General features: G+C 37.2%; 1 protein-coding gene across 3 annotated transcripts in view; it reads right to left on the bottom strand.

Annotated features, from left to right (window-relative positions):
- The window catches only part of LOC140137591 (uncharacterized), a 29,744-nt gene extending 14,069 nt beyond the window's left edge, over nt 1–15,675 (bottom strand). For 2 of the 3 annotated variants that reach the window (XM_072159319.1, XM_072159320.1), the window contains exon 1: nt 1,821–1,898. The gene's annotated coding sequence lies outside the window, so the exon portion shown is untranslated. Of the gene's footprint in view, nt 1–1,820; nt 1,899–9,971; nt 10,122–15,580 lie in introns of those variants that run through there. The other variant, XM_072159321.1, reaches the window with a different exon arrangement.
- Between the last annotated feature and the right edge of the window lie 1,121 nt (nt 15,676–16,796).

Raw genomic sequence — 16,796 nt, 5'->3', positions numbered from 1 at the left:
TTGTAGAAGGTGCCATAGGGAGTCTACAGTGTTAATTTATATTTTCATTATAAATGTCGCAAAATATTAATATTGACAATAATTAACAACCTGTTTCACCTCTCCATACATTGCTCACCTGTGTTTTCATATCATATTTTGTGGTGAAAAATGATTACAAATGTGTAATTTGCAATCATTTTTGGAGCAACGATTTCTTCGTACCGACGGCTAAATGTGTATGTGAATGCACATTAAACACATACAAACACATACACAGCACCTGTCGGAGCGGGGAGTTTCAATTATTGGAACTGGTAATGCTAATGGTATAGATAGACCATTCGACGTGCCGTCAACTATCCGTACTACTGTAGGCCTACACGCATGACCAGGGGTAGCGCTAGAACTAAACACTCCTGTGTCCGCAGGGACCCCCGAACTTGCAGAAAATTAAAAAGTGGGGGGTCCGGAGTAGAGTTTGGTGAGTCCGAGATGCACAAATGCAGCATAAATAGTATGTCTGCAATAGCGCTAGATTGAAAAACTGGGGTCTGCAGGGACCCCGAACTTGCAGAAAATTTAAAAACAGGGGGTCCGAACTCTATTTTGGTGGGTCCGGGACCCCAAAAAGCGACCTAGCGCTACCCCTGCGCATGACATGTACATTGTCATGATTGTTGTGCCACATTTATACTAGCTCGTTCACGTAGCGGTTAATTCCGTTGTCCCACTGGCCTACTAGTAGTCCCGGGGGGTTCTCAGTACAAATGACCATACGGGGACGTGCCGCAAATATGGGTAGCATTTTCAGCCTCTTGGTATATCAATGACCCCTTTTTCAAAGCCTATTTTGGTATATGAATGGGTCCTTTTTTGAAAATTTTCTCAATTTTTTCGGAAAATAGCCCAATTTGTCGTTAATTTAGCCTAAAATTTTAAAATTTTCCCGAAATTTTGGGAAAATTTGTAAAAACTAGGACAATTTGGGTTAAATTCACCGAAATTTTTGACTTTTGGTATATCAATGGGTCCAAATTTCGTGAAAAATTGGTATATTTATGGGTCCACTTTCAAATTCTCAGCGGCACGTCCCTACCAAAACCAAACTTGAGTACCCCCGGGCTAGTAGTACTACTATAAACGTAGATTGCATAGCGATCGGAGTGTTATTGTCAGAGCACCTCGGACTAAATTTATACCGGTAAGTACTCTGTTGTTTACAGGGTGTTTAGTAGACTGTGGAACTCAGTCCTCAATGATAGTCAGTCACTTTATCTTTTGGTCCTTATATGACTATCAATCAGGGCTGTCAACTCTCACGCATTGGCCGTGAGTCTCACGCATTGCTTGGGTCACTTTCTCAAGGTAGTACTCAGTAGTAGTAGGCCTATAATCTCACACCAAGGTAGTAAAGCTCACGCAAAAAGCTGGAAAATGAGTAAAAATCTCATGCATCGTCATGAATAATTTGTTGCTCCTACCCCCGCTTTTAAAATTCTCGAGCTCGAGCGGCATAGCTCAAATAATCATGGTACAAAATGAACATTGGAGTCGGCAAATCCCGGTACGTCTGTCTCACGCCAAGCAATTCCAAAAAGTTGACAGACCTGCTATCAATCCATAAGAAATTAAGCTTACCCAAAAAGGGCCAGGCAGGGCTCATGGGCTAAAAACACCCAAATGATCAGTATCATTTGGGTGTTTAGCCCTTTTTGGGTAAGCTTAATTTCTTATGTAAATTAAAGCACAGCATTATCATGATTATTGCCAAATGGGAAAGAACACTGAACAAAACATAACATTTACATAAACAAGGAATATAATGTATTACCAGTTACCTATTGTTTGTTTTCAGCAACAAGCTCAATCAAAAAAATCGACCGATCGCGATACATCCATGACATCTGACATGCCTATTTTCAGGAATATAAAAAATTCCTCTTTGTTGATGTGCACCAACACTCAGATAGGGTCAGTTGGGTTCAGTGGCGGCGCTACGAGGGTAGCGGGGGCATTTTCCCCCCAAATATTTTTCTTGCCCATCCCCCCCCCCCACTTTAGAGGAAAAAACCGCTATGCCCCCCCAAAAGAAATCCTGGTGCCGCCACTGGTTTTTTATTTAAAAGGCGCCCTAAAACATGATGATGGTTAAGGGCTGTACAATGAGCCCTGGGGAAGGGTAAAATGGGGGGGCAAGAAATTTTGGCGAGCCAAAAGGGGGGGAAGCTATCTTTGTCAAGCCGAGAGGGGGGAAACGATTTTTGGCACACATTCATGGGGCGCCTTTTAAATAAAAGGAAAACAGTACGGAAACACAAATTTTCCTGCTCGCTGTGCTCGCACTGACAAGGTAGGCCTATAGACCATTTAAGGTTTGTAAATTGGGATCCCAAAAATTTGGCATGCGCAAGGGGGGGGGCAAAGAATTTTTGGCGGGCCGAGGGGGGGGGGGGGGGGCAAGCGGTTTTGGCGAGCCATTTGGATTTTACCCCCGCCCTCCGGGCTCATAATTATTGCACAGCCCCAAATGAAGAATCGCTTTCCCCTCGCAGTCCCTTGGGGCCCATTGCATTGACAGCCACGTGTAGGCCTACCAATAATGGGCTAATGGGAGTGCCCGCGGGTAGCGAATAAGTTTACCGTAGTTAGCTGTAGTTATAAGCTGTTATAGGCAAAGCCCATACAAAGCTCGTAAACACGGGAACGTAAAAGTCGTACATTTGTACTTTTTGAGACATTGTGCTTTGTACGGTACATGTAGTGATTTTATTTCATTATCTACCCGACAATTACGACTGGGAACTTGGGATCGGAAGTCATAACATACATCCAAACTATGATAACAATACTGTTGGTAACAATAATGACGACAAAATAAAACACAGATACGAAAAATGTTTAAACTATCATAACTAGGTGATGTTTTTTTTACTCTCTGTAGGCCTACTTGGGACTGGTGGGGGAAAAAAGCCCAAAGACACAAAGATATAAGCCACGAAAAAACTCCTGTGAAAAGTCCTGAAAATGCCCCGCGAAATGAAAAGCCAAAAAAACCCAGGAGTTTCCCGAAAACTTTCTCTGGTACAAAGATACCACCAGCCCCTGTTCTTAATCAACTACTGTTCATACAATCAAATCACACATTAAAGTTATTTGAATAACGTATAGGTGATGTTGCATTTGTACGCTTATTAAAAATACAGAAAACCTCATTATAACGAGATTTGATACAAGAAAAAATCCGTGTTATAAAGGTATTTTTCCAGACCCAAGATACAAAATTCTTTTTTAGGGACCTTTCACAAACACTTGATTATCCTGATGCAAAAAAATTTTATCAGCCAAAACAGGCCCCCCGACTTCGAAAATTTCAGGGCCCCCCTTTTGACATGAAAATTATGGGTCAACCCATAGAAAAGCATATAAACTCAATTTTCCAGGAAAATTTGTGGTCATTTTTTTCAGGGCCCCCCAGGAGGGTCAAAATTTCAGGGCCCCCTTTTTGCAAACAGGCCCCCCTTACAAGTGTTATGAACGGTCCCTTATTTATTGTTTTACAACCCTGATATAACAAAATTTGGATAAAAAGAACTAATTTCTGTTCCCTGACAACTCAAATGAGTTTCACTTAAAACCATATTTGAATAGCACAGCCAGGTGAATGATTACTAATTGTTGGCTAATTATTAAAAAATCAAAGTTTTGATTTATAATTAGTCATTTAACGAGATCAATCAACAATCAATAATTCATATACATGACTAATTATATCACGATGTCAATGTCATAAATTTATAATAAGTCATGTAATTTCTTTTCTTTACAAATCTTTAGTCATGAAAAACTTGTAAATGATGAAATTTGTGCGACATGCTATGATACTATTCTCTTATCATCACAAATACATAATTTCAGCACTGATTATTTTTCTTGTCTAAAATTATATCTTTTTGACATGACCATGATGACTAATCTAACTTAATCCAGGAAAATTAGAACCCTGTTTTTAGAGTAAATTAATTAAGTTTTCTATGCAATTCAATATATCAAACAAGTACCGTACAATGGGGTAACTTATGAACGGTAACTTTGGTTTATCAAATATTTTTTTAAATGGTCATGATTTTCGTACAAAATATTGTTTTTAAAGAACTAATTGGTGTCAATTTGTTAAGAAACTTGTTTGGAATGAAATTTCCTCATGTGTAATTTCCTTGAAATTTACGAAAAAGCCATAAAATCAGCATTTTTTACATTTTTTCAGAAAAATAAAAATCGATATTTGTGAGCAAGGATGTGTTTGATTAATTTTGCAAGGTGTCAAATGTCACAAAAAACAACAACTTGCCCATATTCAGCGAAGATCAATTTTTTTGATTTTTTTTTCCTTCATGGAATGTAATACTGTGACCAAAGTCCCAAAGTTTTGATAACTTTGGTCAGTCATTTTGAACCCCTAGGGCACCAATCAAAATTATTAAAAATCTTTTTCAACTTCAAGGTGTAGAAGGTCACCCTAATGTCACAAAAATTTTAATTAGAAATATAATTGGTTTTGTTTGGAAGCAGTGGTTTAAAAACTCTGAAAAGTGCCCAAATTAAATTTTACGGTGCAATACATGCACCAATTAAACTAAATATGTTCGCTTCTCATTATATAGAATATCCTACATTTCCCGAAAGGTTGAAGCTGAAATATTTTTCTCCAAAATCTGAAGAAAAGGGAACATTTTGTTGAATGCGGTAGAGCAGGTTTTTGTTACGGCCATGTGTTTTGAACTCGCCACCCTGTTTTTACATCAAATTATTTAATTTTTCACCAATCAAGTTTCAAATTAGAATATCTCCACAACTATCAACCCTAAACTAGCAAAAGTATACATTTTTGGTCAGCTGAAGGCAAAAGCAATTTAAATATACAGATTTCAACTCATTGTACAATTTGACCTTAAGTTATATGTTTGGAAGAAAAATAGTCAAATAAAAAATGGGTCACTTAAATTGCTACGAAAAACTTGAGTTATAAACTGAAAAAACAACATTTTTGGTTACATTTTTTTGGAAAAAAAAAAATCGATATTTGTAATCTCGGAAGGATACAGGGTGTCCCAAAATTTTCAAATTATTTCAAATGTCAACATAAACTGAAACAACTTGCCCATATTCAAAAAAGATCAATATTTAGATTCCTTTTTCCTCTCAGAAAATGTAATTTGACTATGATAGTGATAAGTAATTAAAGATTTAGGGCAACTTTTAGATTTTGAAGACATCCGCATTGCTTACTACAGTGTTTAATATGAAAACAGGTAGTTTTGCACATGAAAGTTTGCATTTAATAGACTAAACCAATCATAAAGAGTTCAAAATGATTAAAAACAATTAGCAGAATAAATAATCTTTCAAATATAGCTTTAACCATTTGTTATGGATGCAAAGAATGATCAGTTGTTCAAAAACTCTGAAAAATCTTTAAAGACTTACATACCCCATTTTACGGCCTATCAATAGTATTCTGAACTCAAAAACTAAATATCTTAGCTGATAAACATCTCATTATCTGTTAGGGCAATATCCTACATATGACCCAAACACACTTCAATACCTTTTGTTTAAGCTCGAAATAAGGGTTCCAAAATCTGAAGAAAAGCGAACATTTTTTGAATGCGGTAGAAAAGGTTTTTGTTACACTATTTTGACAATATACTATTGCCAGGAAATTTTTTTTCGGGGGGGGGGGGCATTAGGGGGCAAAGTGAATTTCAGGGGGGGCTAAATCAACAAAGTTTGCGCAAAATTACCGTAAAAAGTGGAAATTTTCGTAATTTTGGGTTTTTTCTGGGGGCCAGGGGGGGGGGGCCAGAGTTCTGACTGGGGGCATTTGCCCCCATGGCACCGCTCCTCACTGACTATTGCACAACTTCATCTAAATGGTGTACAGACTCAATGTGTGCAATGAGAACAGCATGCGCGACCTCTTCTGGACAGTGAGGGCATTTTGCTTTACCCTTTAAATGGTGCTTGTAATATTTATGGCAAACACTGCAATAGTGTTCCGAGGTGAGATGACTTTGTAAATCTTTGTATTTAAAACCTGGGCCACAGTATACACCAGCAGGTGTGTATCTGCTTTACATGCTTAGCCATACTTGGTTATGAATCGAACCAGATGCTGCAGTATGGGCACCTACATTAATGGTAAGTCTGTTCACAGACCCCAGATCTTTTTTTAGGGTCTGTGGACTGTTTTTATGAGAACCTGTGTCTTTTTTTTGCCTTGCGAAATCCATGTGCAGACTGCATATGAATCTTGAGATATCGCTTTAATGTGAAATATTTCTGGCAGAAATCACATAAATGGTTAGACTTGACATGAGTTGTCATATCTTCGTTTGTAATATATCTTTTGCAATATTTACATTTTTCATGCACAGACTGCATATGAAGTGTGATGTCTTGTTTTGTGAAATTTTTCTTGCAATGCTTACATACTACATATTCAGGGTCAGGGTACTGTATAAATTGAATTCTGAGATCTTTGTTTATGGATGGCTTCTGGCAATGCCCATACTTGCGATGAGCTTTGAGATGAGCTTTGAGATCTTCTTGTGTGAAATACTTCCTGCAATGCTCACACACTACATGTTCGGATTGTAGATGAATTTTGAGATCTTCCTGTGTGAAATATATCTCGCAGCGGTCACATAAATGCACAGACTTGAGATGAAGTGTGAGATCTTCTTTTGTGAAATCATTCTTGCAATATCCACAAAGTACATGCTTGGACTGCATATGCATTTTAGATCCTCCTTCGTGAAATATGTTTTGCAATAGCAACATTCATGTGAATGTCGAATCTTGAGATGAAGTGTAATTTCCTCTTTTGTGAAATATATCTTGCAATACTGGCATACTACATGGTCTGACTGCAGATGAATTTTTAGACCTTCCTTTGTGAAAAGTTTCTTGCAACAAGGATAAACCTTTACATGCTCTGATTTGAAATGGACAGTGATGTCTTCTTGTGTGAAGTACTTGTTGCAATAATTACATAGTACATGCTCTGACTGCAGATGAATCTTGAGATCTTCCTGTGTGAAAAATTTCTGGCAAAAATCACATAAATGCTCAGACTTGAGATGAGGTGTAATATCTTCTTTTGTGAAACTTTTCTTGCAGTATTCACATATTACATGCTCAGACTTTAGATGAAGTGTCATGCCTTCCTTTGTGAAATACTTCCCATAATACTCACACACTACATGTTTGGACTGTAGATGAAGTTTGAGATCTCCATGTGCATGTGAAATATTTCTGGCAGCAGTCACATAAATGCTCAGACTTGAGATGAAATGCGAGTCCTTCTTGTGTGAAGTATGCCTTGCAATAACTACATAGATGCTCGGACTGCAAATGGATTTTCAGATTCTTCTTTGTGAAATATGATTTGCAACTGGGACATTCATGTGCTGATCTGAGATGGACACTGATGGTATCTTGTGTGAAGTACTCCTTGCAATAATTACATAGTACATGGCTTGCATGCTCTGACTTCACGTGAATTTCGAGTTCTTCTGATATGAAATATTTCCTGCAATATTCACAGCGTACATGTTTGGACTGTAGATGAAGTTTGAGATCTTCCTTTGTGAAATATTTCTGACAGCGGTCACATAAATGCTCAGACTTTTGGTGATGTTTGAGGTCTTCATTTGTGAAATATTTCTTGCAATACCCACACACTACATGTTCGGACTGTAGATGAAGTTTGAGATCTTCATGCGGGAAATATTTCTGGCAGCGGGCACAGAAATGCTTAGACTTTAGATGAAGTTTGAGGTCTTCATTTGTGAAATATTTCTTGCAATACCCACACACTACATGTTTGGACTGTAGATGAATTTTGAGATCTTTCCGTGGGAAATATTTCTGGCAGCAGTCACAGAAATGCTTAGACTTTAGATGAAGTTTGAGGTCTTCATTTGTGAAATATTTCTTGCAATACCCACACACTACATGTTGGGACTGTAGATGAAGTTCGAGATCTTCCCGTGGGAAATATTTCTGGCAGCGGTCACATAAATGCTTAGACTTTAGATGAAGTTTGAGGTCTTCATTTGTGAAATATTTCTTGCAATACTCACACACTACATGTTCGGACTGTAGATGATGAAGTTTGAGATCTTCCTGTGGGTAATATTTCTGGCAGCGGTCACAGAAATGCTTAGACTTTAGATGAAGTTTGAGGTCTTCATTTGTGAAATATTTCTTGCAATACCCACACACTACATGTTTGGACTGTGATGAATTTTGAGATCTTTCCGTGGGAAATATTTCTGGCAGCAGTCACAGAAATGCTTAGACTTTAGATGAAGTTTGAGGTCTTCATTTGTGAAATATTTCTTGCAATACCCACACACTACATGTTGGGACTGTAGATGAAGTTCGAGATCTTCCCGTGGGAAATATTTCTGGCAGCGGTCACAGAAATGCTTAGACTTTAGATGAAGTTTGAGGTCTTCATTTGTGAAATATTTCTTGCAATACCCACACACTACATGTTCGGACTGTAGATGAAGTTCGAGATCTTCCTGTGGGAAATATTTCTGGCAGCGGTCACAGAAATGCTTAGACTTTAGATGACGTTTGAGGTCTTCATTTGTGAAATATTTCTTGCAATACCCACACACTACATGTTCGGACTGTAGATGAAGTTTGAGATCTTCATGTGTGAAATATTTCTGGCAGTGGTCACAGAAATGCTCAGACTTGAGATGAAGTGTAATATCTTGTTTTGTCAAACACTTCCTGTAATACTCACATAGTACATATTCAGGGTATTGCATTTGAATTTTGTGATCTTTGTTTGTGGATGACTTTTGGTAATGCTCAAATGACTTTTGATGACGTTTGTACTCCTCATATGTCAAATACTTCCCACAATACTCACATAGCACCTGTTCAGATTGTAGATGAATTTTGAGATCCTCTTGTGTGAAATGTTTCTGGCAGTGGTTACATAAATGCTTAGACTTCAGATGAAGTGTAATATCTTCTTTTGAAATTTTTCTTGCAATACTCGCATAGCACATGCTCGGAATGCACATGCATTTTTCGATCCTCCTTTGTGAAACACGTTTTACAAGATGGACATTCATGTAAATGCCGAATTTCTTCTTTTGTGAAATATTTCTTGCAATACCGACATAGTACATGGTCTGACTGCAGATGAATTTTTAGAGCTTCCTTTGTGAAAAGCTTCTGGTAATACTCACAAAAATGTTCAGATTTGAGATGAAGTTTGAGATCTCTTTTGAGGTTCTTGCAATAAATACATAAATGCTCACACTCGGTATGACTTTTGAGATCCACCTTTGTGAAAAGCTTCTTACAATATACACATGCAATAATGGGTGTATGCTCAGACTTGAGATGAAGTTTGAGATCTTCCTTTCTGAAAAACTTACAGCAAAAACACATAAATGCTCAGACTTGAGATGAAGTTTGAGATCACTCTTTGTAAGACGCATATTACAATAAACACAACCTACAAGCGCAGACTTCTGATGGATTCTAAAATCTTTCTGTGTGAAATACTTCTTGCAATCAGTGTTCAGCTCTGCCTCAGATGGTAAATACTGACTGTTTTTACTGTTCTGCATTGACTGTGGTATATCGACTCTTCCTCCGTATTTCTTCTTAAACACAGACCTACTCAAGTAACACAGACTTTTCCTAATTGCTGCATATGATATGCCATTGTACCTTCTTTTATGCCGTGTTTTATGTCTCCTGAAATACTCAAACGAAAAGATGTGTTTGGTACAGTAAGTGCATTTGAAACTTGCAAAGTATCTCATTTTGATCTATTTGGTGTCATCGGTTATAAGTTCTCGGTCACTGTTTTAGTAGTACAATAAGGATATCCTGCTTTTCAATTATAATATTAGTAATCAATCCATTGGACATCAAATGTTCAAACTACCAACCATTTTTGGAAATAAATGTCACCTTCCTGCAGCTTCTTAGGTTGAAGATGGCTGTGGCTGGTTCACCATTTCGTGTGAAATCTACACTCAGATTGTCTTGCATATGTCTTGCACAATGGACCAGGTACTAATGAACGTTGTTATGCGTATCTGTAAAAGAACCAATGCACAAAGACACATATAAATTAGGAAGTTGAGTTAAAGTCAACTGGATATGGTAGGGCAGAGTGGGGAGTGTTTGCCCTATTTTCTGACCAGCCTAGCGATGTCAATTTTAATGTTAGGCAGAACCTGATATGGCCACGTGAAAGTTGTATGTCATGGCTATGACCACAATCGGGGGTAGCGCTAGGTTGCTTTTTGGGGTCCCTGACCCACCAAAATAAAGTTCGGACCCCTTATTTTTAAATTTTCTACAAGTTCCTGAAGACCCCAGTTTTTCAATCTAGCGCTATTGCAGACATACTATTCATGCTGCATTTGTGCAACTCGGACTCAACAAACTCTACTCCTGACCCCTACTAATTTAAGTTCGGGGTCCCTGCGGTTACTGGAGTCTTTAGTTCCAGCGCTACCCCTGATCTCAATACGATTTTGACAGGCCGGCAGGGGGTGGCACTCAAGTATGATAGTGTACGCATGCGTGACCAAATTTTCTTTAAACACCCCCTAAACGAGTTTTACCCTACCAGCAAATTTAGGCCCTTAATAAGGTAATTTAATATACAATTTACCCCCAAATGAGTTTTTTGGCTAGTAAAAATGAAAAAAATGTACCCTTTTGGACTCGTAATTTACCAAAAATTTGAAAAGGTACCCTAAACAAGTTGTTCAGCTTCAGAGAACTACCCTTATTCTTGAAAATCAGTGTTTTTTAGACCCTAAATGCGTCACTCACGTAACTTGCCTTGCCTAAAAAACACCCCCTTTCCTTGTTTTTTTGGAAAAATGTACATTTTAATTTCATCGCGCGATGCTGCGATGTTTGAAAAGCATCGCATCGCGCTGCGAAGTGGAGTCAGGATCGGGCTTTATACAAAGCCCATACAAAGCTCGTAAACACGGGAACGTAAAAGTCGTACATTTGTACTTTTTGAGACATTGCTTTGTACGATAGTGATTTTTATTTCATTATCTAACCGACAATTACGACTGTGAACTTGGGAAGTCATAACATACATCCAAACTATGATAAACAATACTGTTGGTAACAATAATGACGACAAAATAAAACACAGATACGAAAAATGTTTAAACTATCATAACTAGGTGATGTTTTTTTTTATTCTCTGTACTTGGGACTGGTGAGGGAAAAAAGACACAAAGATATAAGCCACGAAAAAACTCCTGTGAAAAGCATGAAAATGCCCAAGAAAGAACCAAGCCAAAACAAACCCAGGAGATTTCCCGAAAACTTACAGATAATAACCACCAACCCCCTGCTTTTAATCAACTACTGTTCATACAATCAAATCACATATTGTGGAAGTTATTTGAATAACCACTCTAAATTAGAAAGACTTAAAATTTAAATCTTAGTTGAGACTTACAAATTTGTAAGTCTTTAAGATTTATTTTACGCGGGTTTGATTTAAATATTCTTTGGGATCGGGAAAAAGAAAATCTATTTATAAAAATAAAACCATATTGAAGTAGCACAGCCAGGGAATGATGACTAATTGTTGACTAATTATTTTCGATTAATAATTAGTCATTTCATGAGTCAATCAACAATCAGTAATTCATATACATGACTAATTATATCACCATGTCAATGTCATAAATTTACAATTAGTCATGTAATTTCTTATTCTTCTTACAAATCTTTAAGTCATGAAAAACTTGTAAATGATGAAATTTGTGCGACATGCTATGATACTATTCTCTTATCATCACAAATACATAATTTCAGCATTATTTTTCTTGTCTAAAATTATATCTTTTATGACCATGATGACTAATCTAACTTAATCGAATTAGAACCCTGTTTTTGAGTAAATTAATTAAGTTTTACTATGCAAGGGGAGGGAAGCAAACAAGTACAATATTATGCACCAATTAAACTAAATATGTTCGCATCTCATTATGTAGAATATCCTACATATTATACCCGAAAGGTTGAAGCTCGAAATAAGGGTCTCCAAAATCTGAAGAAAAGGGAACATATTGTTGAATGGGGTAGAGCAGTTACTTTTTGACAATATACTATTGCACAACTTCATCTAAATGGTGTACAGACTCAATGTGTGCAATGAGAACAGCATGCGCGACCTCTTCTGGACAGTAAGGGCATTTTGCTTTACCCTTTAAATGGTGCTTAAAGCTACTGATTCTGTAATGTTTCTGACAAACACTGCAATAGTGTTCCGAGGTGAGATGACTTTGTAAATCTTTGTATTTAAAACCTGGGCCACAATACCAGCAGGTGTGTATCTGCTTTACATGTTTAGCCATAGCTTGTTCTGAATCGAACCAGATGCTGCAGTATGGACACCTACATTCATGGTAAGTCTGTTTGTGGAATTCGAGTCTATTCTCCTCGAAATAGCTATTGCAATGCACACATAAATGTTCAGATTTTCGATGAGGACTAATGCATTCATTTGTGAAGTATTTCTTGCAATACTTACAAAATGTATGTCCTGACTGCATGTGATACTTGAGATCTCGCTTTGTGAAATATTTCTGGCAAACATCACATAAATGATCAGACTTGATATGAAGTACAATGCCTTCTTTTGTGAAATATTTCTTGCAATGCTCACAAAAAGCATGTTCAGACTGCAGATGAATCTTGAGATCTCCCTTTGAGAAATATTTCCTACAGAAATCACATAAATGCTCAGACTTGAGATGAGGTGTAATATCTTCTTTCGTGAAATACTTCTTGCAATATTCACAAAGTACATGCTCAGACTTGATATGAAGTGCTATGTCTTCTTTTGTGAAATATATCTTGCAGTGCTTACATGCTACATATTCAGGGCACTTCTTTTGAATGTTGAGATCTTTGTTTGTTAATGACTGCTGGTGGTGCTCAGACTTGAGATGAAGTTTGAGATCTTCTTGTGTGAAATATTTCTGGCAGTGGTCACATAAATGCTCAGACTCAAGATGAAGTGTAATGTCTTCTTTGGTGTAATATTTCTTGCAATACTTACAAACTAAGCCTACATGTTCAGGGTCCTGCATTTGGATGTTGAGATCTTTGTTTATAAACAACTTCGGACAACGCTCAGACTTGAGATGAAGTTTGAGGTCTTCATGTGTGAAATACTTCCCGCAATCCTCACATACTACATGTTCGGACTGCAGATGCATTTTGAGAACTTCACATACTATATATTGAGCGTAATGCATTTGAATTGTGTGATCTTTGTTTGGATATGACTTCGGGCAATGCTCCGACTTTAGATGAAGTTTGAAATTCTCATATGTCAAACACTTTCCACAATACTCACATAGTATATGTTCAGACTGAAGATGAATTTTGAGAACTTCCTGTGAGAAATATTTCTGGCAGCGGTCACAGAAATGCTCAGACTTTTGATGAAGTTTGAAATCCTCATATGTCAAATACTTCCCGCAATGCTCACATAGTACATGTTCGGACTGTTGATGAATTTTGATATCTTTGTTTGTGGCAGATTTCTGACAATGCTCAGACTTTAGATGAAGTTTCAGATCTTCTCGTGTGAAATACTTCCCGCAATACTCACACACTACATGTTCAGATTGTAGATGAATTTTGAGAGCTTCCTGTGTGAAATATTTCTGGCAGCAGTCACATAAATGCTCAGACTTTTGATGAAGTGTAATTTCTTCCTTTGTGAAATACTTATTGCAATACTGACATAGTACATGGTCGGACTGCAGATGAATGATCATATCTTCCTTTGTGAAATACTTCTTGCAACAAGGACATGCCTTTAAATGCTCTGATTTGAGATGAAGTTTAGGATCTTTCTGTATGAAATACTTCCCACAAAATAGTATATGTTCGGACTGTAGATGAATTTTATGAACTTCCTGTGTGAAGTATTTCTGGCAGCAGTCACATAAATGCTCAGACTTGAGATGTAGTGTAATATCTTCTTTTGTAAAATATTTCTGGCAGTATTCACAAAGTACATGCTCGGACTGCAGATGAATTTTTAGATTCTTCTTTGTGATGTATCTTTTGCAACAGGGACATTCATGTAAATGCATTTGAATTTTGAGATCTTCGTTTGAGGCAGATTTCTGACAATGCTCAGACTTTAGATGAAGTTTCAGATCTTCTCGTGTGAAATACTTCCCGCAATACTCACACACTACATGTTCAGATTGTAGATGAATTTTGAGAGCTTCCTGTGTGAAATATTTCTGGCAGCGGTCACATAAATGCTCAGACTTTTGATGAAGTGTAATTTCTTCCTTTGTGAAATACTTATTGCAATACTGACATAGTACATGGTCGGACTGCAGATGAATGATCATATCTTCCTTTGTGAAATACTTCTTGCAACAAGGACATGCCTTTAAATGCTCTGATTTGAGATGGACAGTGATGCCTTCTTGTGTGAAGTACTTGTTGCAATAATTACATAGTACATGCTCTGACTTCACATGAATTTCGAGTTCTCCTAGTGTGAAATATTTCTTGCAATGTTCACGGTGTACATGTTCAGACTGCAAATGAATCTTGAGATCTTCGTGTGTGAAATATTTCTGGCATCGGTCACATAAATGCTCAGACTTGAGATGAAATGCGAGTTTCGTTTTTGTGAAATATTTGTTGCAATGCATACATAAATGCTCTGAATGTTTATGAAGTTTAAGATCCTCCTTTGTAAAATGCATTTCGCAATAAACACACAAATGTTCCGACTCGAGATGTAGTTGGCGGTCTTCTTCTGTGCAATACTTTTTACAATAGGTGCAGGCATTTTGTGAGTGAGCAGACTTTAGGTGCAAACTTATCTCACCAATGACAAATGTCTGACAAATACTGCACTTTGTTAAATGTGAATCAAACAAGTGGTTGACAAGATCACTGTGTTTTATAGATAAAGAGCAATGGGTACAGGTCTCTATTGAACTCTTGTGAACTTCGAGATCAGCGACATGTTTCTGACAGATATCACAAAAATGTGATCGAGTCAGATGCTGTGTTAAATCTTGATAACCCACTTTGCAGTAAAAGCACTTGTGTAAATTATTTACGTGACCCCCATATTGCTCTTTCATTTCAGAGCGTCTTTGACAAAAGCTACACTTGTATATCTCACTCCCTGGCATCTGACTTCGGAAATCCTTTAATAGAATACCTAGGCCACAATGTGTGCAACTGTGCATGCACTTAATATGCTCGGACAAAGCTTCTTCTGAACCAACGACAGTGTTACAGTATGGATATTTGCATGTACGAAAATGTACAGTAATCTTGTGAAGTTTCAGATCTTCAGTAGTGAAAAAAGTCTTGCAATATAAACATAAATGCTTCGACTTGAGGTGAAGTTTGAGATCTTCCTTTGTGAAGGACTTCTTGCAATAAATACATACAACATGCTCAGATTTGAGATGAAGTTTGAGATTTTCCTTTGTGAATGGCTTCTCGCAATACTCACATAAATGCTCAGACTTGAGATGTAGTTTGAGATCTTCCGTTGTAAAAAGCTTCTGGCAATATACACATTGATGTTCTGATTTGAGGTGAAGTTTGAGATCTTCCTTTGTGAATGGCTTCTCGCAATACTCACATAAATGCTCAGACTTGAGATGTAGTTTGAGATCTTCCGTTGTAAAAAGCTTCTGGCAATATACACATTGATGTTCTGATTTGAGGTGAAGTTTGAGATCTTCCTTTGTGAATGGCTTCTCGCAATACTCACATAAATGCTCAGACTTGAGATGTAGTTTGAGATCTTCCGTTGTAAAAAGCTTCTGGCAATATACACATTGATGTTCTGATTTGAGGTGAAGTTTGAGATCTTCCGCTGTGAATAGCTGTTTGCAATACTCACATAAATGCTCAGACTTCAGATGCAAGATGAGGTCTTCCTCTGTGAAAGGCTTCTTGCAATACATACATGTAATGGATGAATGTTCAGATTTGAGATGAATTTGAGATCTTCCTTAGCGAAAATCTTCTTGCAAAAAGCACACAAATGTTCTGATTCCTGATGAAGTTTGAGATCAGCCGTTGTGAAGAACTCCTTGCAATACACACATACACACACACATAAATGTTCAGATTTGAGATGAAGTTTGAGATCTTCCGTTGTGAAGAGCTTCTTGCAATAAATACATAAATGCTCACACTTGATTCGACTTCTGAGATCTGCATTTGTGAAAAACTTCTTACAATACACACATGTAATAATGGGTGAATGTTCAGACTTGAGATGAAGTTTCAGATCTTCCTTTTTGAAAAACTGTTTGCAATACTCACAGAAATGCTCAGACTTGAGATGAAATAGATAATCACTCTTTGTAAGACGCATATTACAATACACACAAAGTACATGCTTAGACTTCAGATGGATCTCAAGATCTTTCTGTGTGAAATACTTCTTGCAATCGCTGCACTGAAAATGCTGTGATCGCTGATGAATTCCGAGATCACTCTTTGTTAAATACTTCTTGCAATGCACACAGTAATGCTCATTAGTAAGATGACTTTGCACATCTATGTACTGATGCCCTGGATCACAGTATGTGCAGATATGTGCAGTTCTTATGTGTTCATTTAACCCATCTTCAGGTATGAGTAGATAGCATATATCACATGTAAGATGACGTTGAGTTAAAATTAATGTGTTCAGCTCTGCCTCAGATGTTATA

The sequence above is a fragment of the Amphiura filiformis genome, chromosome 17, assembly GCF_039555335.1.
Source record: "Amphiura filiformis chromosome 17, Afil_fr2py, whole genome shotgun sequence".
In the NCBI taxonomy this organism is placed as follows: domain Eukaryota; kingdom Metazoa; phylum Echinodermata; class Ophiuroidea; order Amphilepidida; family Amphiuridae; genus Amphiura; species Amphiura filiformis.
Note: the sequence above shows the minus strand (reverse complement) of the source record. Positions and strands in the feature narration are given on the sequence as shown.